Source organism: Cicer arietinum, chromosome 1, assembly GCF_000331145.2.
Source record: "Cicer arietinum cultivar CDC Frontier isolate Library 1 chromosome 1, Cicar.CDCFrontier_v2.0, whole genome shotgun sequence".
Lineage (NCBI taxonomy): Eukaryota > Viridiplantae > Streptophyta > Magnoliopsida > Fabales > Fabaceae > Cicer > Cicer arietinum.
The window spans coordinates 25,656,842-25,664,108 of NC_021160.2; the positions used below are offsets into that span (position 1 = coordinate 25,656,842).

Below are 7,267 nucleotides of genomic sequence, written 5' to 3' on the forward strand. Positions count from 1 at the left end.
GCCCTCACGCGGTTCCTTCGAGGGGAGACCAAGGTAGAAGTTGTGACAAGGGAACTTGTTGATCGTGACGAGGCTTTGAGACAATTGAAGTACCATCTCGATCGAGCTCGTGGACGCATGAAGGACCAAGCTGACATAAAAAGAAGAGATGTGAGTTTTAATATTGGTGAATGGGTTTTTCTCAAGTTAAGGCCACATGTGCAGAATTCTGTTGAAGCACGCATCAATTCGAAACTTGCTCCAAGATACTATGGGCCTTTTGAAATAACGTCCCGGGTTGGTGCCGTTGCGTATCGTCTCCAGTTACCTGCTACAACACGCATTCATCTGGTGTTCCATGTTTCACTACTTAAGAAGGCAATTGGCAACTACCATGTTGAGAACGAGTTACCCCCGGGACTCGACGGCGACCCTGCTGCACCATGGGAACCAGCAGCGGTACTTGCCACTCGCACTATCACTAAGGAGGGGTCAGACATCAAACAATTGCTCATTCATTGGAACGGCAAGCCTGTTGAAGAAGCCACGTGGGAGGATGAGTTTGTAATGCTAACACAATTCCCAGCCCTTAGACTTGAGGACAAGTATATGACTCAAGGGGGGAGTATTGATGGGGACAAAGAAGGAATTGATGACGTGTCTAGTGGGACACATAGTGCACCTAAGGCATGGAGAGTGTATGTTAGAAAATCCAAGAAAGGTGAGCTGGCCCCATCACGTATATAGGGGAGAGAGGTTGGTAAGGAGGGGATAACAAATTCTGTTAATTGTTAGTGGAGAGAAGATTCTCTCTTATTGAAGTGAGCATAGCTCTCAGGAGTAAAAGGAATGCTTGTTTCCTTTGCTCAATTTTCCTTTATCATCAATAAAATACACTATCATATGTTGATTAATCTCTTATTCATTCTTATTGCCACATTTATAAATTGAGGACCTATCACATATATTGAGGTAATAAGGGAAAATTGGAGCACCAACATTGATGTATCTTATGTGCAATGCCAAATTGATTTCACTGCATTTCAGGATAATGGATCTTGAAGAGCATTCTGGAACAGAGGAAAGTGACTTTGAATTGCTCAAGAAGGCTCTTATCATTGATAACCAGGAAGATAACAAACAATATGCAATTAGAAATCTTCACTCTTGCAATTTACAACACAATTATCAAATTTGATTTCAACACTATGCATTGCACTTTCTAATACCTTTTTCTTAATTTCCTTTGATCAGAACGGCAAATGATTCATAGAGGAAACAAAGTTGATGACTAGAAACAAATGGTCTGCTATAGTATATAGGTGAGGTCAGAAGCATCTAACTCGATTATTCTTGAAAGAAGTAGAACATGCTATGCAGTTATCAATGAATGAAGAGATGAATGTTCCTTGATAACCATGTCACATTGTAAAGTCCTCTTTCTTGTTACGTGATCTTTAGTCCATGTTAGATTTAGGTAATTGGTAAAATAATAACTGTTATTTACCTTGTTTATTTAGCAAAGTCTAAAGGTACTTGAGATGTTTAGAGATATAGACACCATATAGACCACTCCTAAGCTGAATAATCTATTTGATGTTTCTTCAGCTCCTTCATCATAACAGTCAGGAGGTTGAAATGAACAAGAAGCTGAATTCATTATAGAACTCTATCATTATAAAACTTAATGATAGAGTTTAAGACCTTTAGTGCCTACACTTTCGTGTTTTGCAAAGATTGTGGTATCTTTGATGAAGAAGGTAAAGGAAATATTCTTTTCCAGTCTAGTTGTATATATTTTATAATATAAGATGTCAGAAAAAATCTCTTTTTATCTGATAAAAAATTATGTTCAATATGCAGCTCCATGTATATTTTGGGATAGCGATATCAAGAGGGGACGTCATGTCAAAACCTGGTCTTTAAAGATTTGTTCAGGTGCGGCCATTTTTTTTTTTTGTGGTATTTGATATACATTGTTAAACTGTATGCCAATTTGAATAAACAATGGCAAACTGGCACCTTTGTGTGTTTTGTTTTTTCTGGTATTAAGTTTTTGTACAAGTAAACTTACCTGCAAATTGAAGTTTCCCATTTGTAATTTTCATTTAACATCATGGAATTCAATTGATCACTATAAATTAAAGGGGAATTTTAGGAATTTGGTGGTTTTATTTTGTGAAAAAATTATCATTCCTGTGCACATTTGATCTTCAGTTCTTTGATGGATTTATTGTTTATTTACATTCCCCTACACAATTCTAAAAAGTGTTATCTTTGTTTTCTCAACGTCGTATTTTCCCTTACACTTTCAATTCTCATGTCATTTCATAATATATTTAGACTTCAAGAACTAACTACTTCAGTTGCTCACAGGAAACAATAAAAAAAACAAGTTGCAAGTCTCTATCTTTGGCCTCAAACCTTGGAAATTCCTATTCTTGATGAATCAACGCAAGTTTTATAATGATAGAGTTCTATACGCCCCTTCGTAAATTTTAATGACATCAAATAGATTGTGAAGCTGAATTCCTAAGCTGAATAATCTATTTATAGTTGTCAAGAAGCTGAATTCGCGCAGAGAAGGAGCATTGAGCATCAACCGAAGCTTCTTAGCTGAGATTTCAACTCTTGAAAGACCAGGCACATGAACGTTGTGAATCTGCATGAATTCTGTTTTCATGAAGATTCTAATCTTTTATTATATTAGTAAATGGAAAATGGAAGCCCGGGTGAAAAGCTTCATTCAAGTTCAACATTGTGTATTGGATTGGAATGTTTGATATGAAATAGCTTTAGGGATCTCTGCAACAGTATCTAAATTTAGTTATGATTTGCAAATATGATATAAATCTTGTTTAGAAGTATCGCAATAGTTGGATCATGCTTTAATTAATATTTAATTTTGAATTGTGAACATAATATAAATTGTTTTGGGAATATTGCAATAGTATTTTAATTAAAGACTAATACTAAATATTTAAAAAATATATTTACAAATTACAATCATGTTTTCATATATTTTTAGTTGAAATTTTCATATAAATAAAAAGATCAGCAAAACTAGTTTACAGTGGAAATTTAAGCAAATATCAACTGGAATTTTATTTCAAAATTATTTTGATGCGAAATTACATGTGGAATTTCATGTGTTTGTTTCATGATGCAGATTTTCATTCGAAAGTATTTGAAGGAATGGTACTACAGATATTTCTACATGAAAAATTGTAAGAAAATGCCTTAAGTTTATTAAATATTTGTTGCGGAATTTATTTACTTTACCCGCGGAATCAGAAATCTTCAGGAAACAATTATCCACGAAGGTTTTACGTGGGGATATAGTTCCGCCAGTAAATTCGCAGGTAACGTATGTTCTTGCGGAATTTTAGCTTAAATGCGCAGGAAAAATGCTGATTTCTAATAGTGAATCAGTCACATCAAATCATAAAAAAAAAAAAAATTAAAGCACTTATTTCATCCACAAAATTCAATAATTTCCATTTTTATTAAAATGATCTTTGTAATGAACCATTTCACATAAATGATGTTGATTTTATCAAATTATTAATTTATATTTATTGTTATAAATATAAAGTAAAAATTAATATTTTAAAAATATGTACACAACAATTATTAAAATACAATTAGAAAAAAATCAATTAAAGTTGTATTATAAATCAAACATAACATTTATTTTGAAACAAATATTTTTTGTAAATATAACATATTTTGAGATAGAGAACAAAAAAAATCACTTTTGCCTTAGTATTTTATTTTATTTTGTTTTATTTTTTTTATTAAGTTAAACAAGTGGGTTGCTTTTTATTTAGTATTCTATTTTTGTGTGTATTTATTGTCTAATCTATCTGATATATGTTTGGTTATGCCATAAATATAATTAATTTTGATAAAAATGACTTTTTAATTAAAAGTTACATAATTCTGATTAGATACATAAATGGTTTAAAGTATCTATATCCTTGTGGTCTATATTTTTTTTCTTTTGGTGCAAAGTTGTGGTTCGTAGTTATCATGACGTTTTTGAGGAAGTACTGTGTATGGTTGTATAGCATTTATAGTTATAAGAGCCATAAGACAAACATTGATGTATTGAATTAATAATATCATACAAGTGTATTTAATAAGTGTATGATATAAATGAACTCAATTGAGTAAATAAAAGTTTGAAGGTTAACATGGTCCTAACATATTTGTTAAAAATACAATTACAAATTTAAGTAAACTAGTATTTGAAATTAAAATAGTTCTTTTTTCTCAGATATATATTAATTAAAATAATCTTAATAGCGATCACCACTCTTCTATTCTTTATTCATATCATACCTGATGTTGGTGGTATATGTTAATTTTTTGTTTTGTTTTGTTTTTATTATTAGTTAAGAGTAGATTGAGTTATACACAATATGCTATTTTTGATATATTTATTCATTTATTAGCCATTGGGATTAATGATTTAGTCTTACGTACACTGAGATTCATTTATTAGCCATTTGGAATTCATGAGTTAAAATTTGCTTGAGTAAGTACTAAATTCAATAATTGATTTATAAACAATAATTTATATGTTTTTTAAATTATTCACAAAGTGAGCACCTTTTTCTTGTAAAAATAATATCATATTCAAATTAATATGAGCAAATAAGCAAATTAATTGCTTGTTACATAATGCTCATAAAATATATAACATTCATTAAATAAAAAATATGTGTTACATAATAGATTTACATCTGAAATTTTGGTAGGGATTTTCTTTTTAAAAATAATTTAAATAACACATATGCTTGTTTGGGCTGTGAAGAAGCTGTCGAATGATTAGCTCCTTTTACGGTGACAAATGATAAAATGTCACCACCGTAAACTTGGATAGACTGCGCAACTTAAATAATCAAAATAAATTAATTTTAAAGATATGAATTATAATAGTAAGAAAGTAAAACTTAGAAGTTTGACAACAAAAAAATGATATATAAGTAGATTGATGATTTTTTAGCTCAACCATTAACAAATAATAAATGATGAGTCCATAAAATAAAAATCTTATACATTTATAAATTTATACCTTTATTTCACTTTCACTTCCACTTCCAATGTACCATGGTCTAAAGGACTCTGATATGTTCAATCCAAGTTACATGTTCAATCCAAGTTACTTGGCTAATCCATTTAATAAAAATTGTGTGCCAAGAAATGGAATGACAAATTCTTGATCTCCACTGCACAAACAATAGCTTTGCTTAAAACAAATATTAGACATTGACAAATCAAAGATAATATGATGTCAATAATTAATGGAGAAGTCAAAAAACTTACGGACCTATATACCATAACTCTTACACCTAATTTAATAGGTGTTCCTAATAGAGATATGATTGGATTATAAACACTCTTGAAGTCATACCCGAGAACTCTATAATAAAAGTAAAATGTTATTAGCATTCAATACAAACCCAACAGAATATAGCAAAACAAAAAATATCTGATATACTATACTTATTTTCCAATTAGAAAGATAATTAGGAAATCAATTTATATTAGAGACAAATTTGGTAATTATTGAATTTAATTTGACATTATTGAATCAATCTAAATGACAACGAAAGTATTTTGAAGTTATAATAAAATTTTAAACTCTAATGACAAACCTGTTTTAACCCATAAAAATTACCTGCAAGATTGCCATGGCCTATTCTAGCTTGTAGAGCTTTTTGTACTTATTTTCTGTTTAAGTATGTAAATACTTTTTCATCGGGAAAAAAAGCTCTCTTCTTTTCTTCTTGCTAAACCAAAGATAAAAGAAAGATTAAGAAAATTAACATAAAACAAAAGACAATTAAGATTAAAAAAGAATGGATAAAGTGTATTATACAAGTATATTATACAAGCTTTCTTCTTATTTCTTGCTAAACCAAATATAAAAGAAAGTATAAGAAAATGAACAAAAAACAAAAAGACAATTAAGATTGAAAGAGAAGGGATGAAGTTATAACAAAGGAGTCCACCAATGTATCCGACACATTTGGGGTAGGCAGACTTCTTGCATAACATCAAAATCATCCATGAAGCTACCAACCTATACATAAATAAAGAGTCAGCTTAATGGAAGGATTTTACATTCTATTTTCAAATAACAGAATATAAAAAATACATATCTACTAACCTCTCATGCCAATTGCTTGTCAACCTCTAAACAAGTGGTACTAACTATACCACTTTGATACTCCTTCATAATACGGGAATAGTTGCAAAATTTTGTGAGTAATTCATAGGTTGAATCTGAAATCAACCTATGAAACCACAAAAATTTTCCTTTGAAGTTGTCATTTGTGTTATACTCTAGAAGGGGATTCTCTATCTGAAAACATCAACAAAGCAATCATTGTTATTCATATCAACTAAGACGTTTTTCTATGAAGTACAACATAATGTTATGTACAGTAAAAGAATTATTAAATTTATTTTGTATGTTTGTACTCACAGCTATTCTCTTTAAATTGATGTTGGTTTTGGTTTGTATAATGAGATCTGCGAGTTGGGGAGCAAAGTGGCCTAGAAAAAAAAAAAGACATGTATTATCATCCAACATAACCTCCAAAATTAAAATAGTATTCAAATAACACTAAATACTACCTGAATATCTCTACCTAGTGATGAAGAACTCATTTTTCTTGTACTGTCGAAACTTTCTAAACCAATGTTGTAGGAAAACAAAATTATCTCTTGTTGTACATTACAGAGATATGTCAAACATCGATAAAGAAGATATATTAGGTGAATTCAAAAGAAGTAAAGTCCATGTTTTGATGTTTTGATGAGAACAAGAATCAAGTAACAGTGTATTGCTTCTTTTTTAGCTTCTTTATTTTTATTTTTTTGAGAAATTTTAGAAAATAAGAGGGGACCATTTTAGTGGTGGTAATAATTGTGAGTAAGAAGAAGAAGAAGAAGCAAGAGATCCGTTCAATTGAATAAAAAAAGAAAAAAAATAAAGTTTAGTTGCTAGAAAGAAAAAGACTTAAAAATAGTTCACCGTAGATTGAATTATTGAAAAGAAGACTATTAAAATGTTCACCGATGATTGAACGATTGAAAAAAAAAAACTATTAAAATATTCACAGTAGATTGAAGGATTAAAATGTTATTTTTTCCTTTTCAAATATACAACTATTGGAATGTGAAAAGAAGACTATTGATTAAGGATTGAAGGAGTATTAATTATTTACCATTAAATCTTTACCATAAATAATGAAGACTTTTGTAGTGTCCATTT

General features: G+C 29.9%; 1 long non-coding RNA gene across 5 annotated transcripts; it reads right to left on the minus strand.

Annotated features, from left to right (window-relative positions):
• Nucleotides 1-4,650: 4,650 nt before the first annotated feature.
• LOC101499431 (uncharacterized) lies at nucleotides 4,651-7,020 on the minus strand. 5 transcript variants are annotated; one of them, XR_012163067.1, is made up of 7 exons: nucleotides 6,628-7,018; nucleotides 6,476-6,546; nucleotides 6,158-6,352; nucleotides 5,666-6,070; nucleotides 5,315-5,407; nucleotides 5,060-5,213; nucleotides 4,651-4,868 (listed from the first exon to the last, which is right to left on the minus strand). It is a non-coding gene; the product is annotated as an uncharacterized lncRNA (long non-coding RNA). The 5 variants fall into 5 exon arrangements; XR_012163065.1 differs by having other exon boundaries at nucleotides 4,651-4,876; XR_003473619.2 differs by lacking the exon at nucleotides 4,651-4,868 and having other exon boundaries at nucleotides 5,003-5,213; nucleotides 5,666-5,777; nucleotides 5,988-6,070; nucleotides 6,628-7,017.
• Between the last annotated feature and the right edge of the window lie 247 nt (nucleotides 7,021-7,267).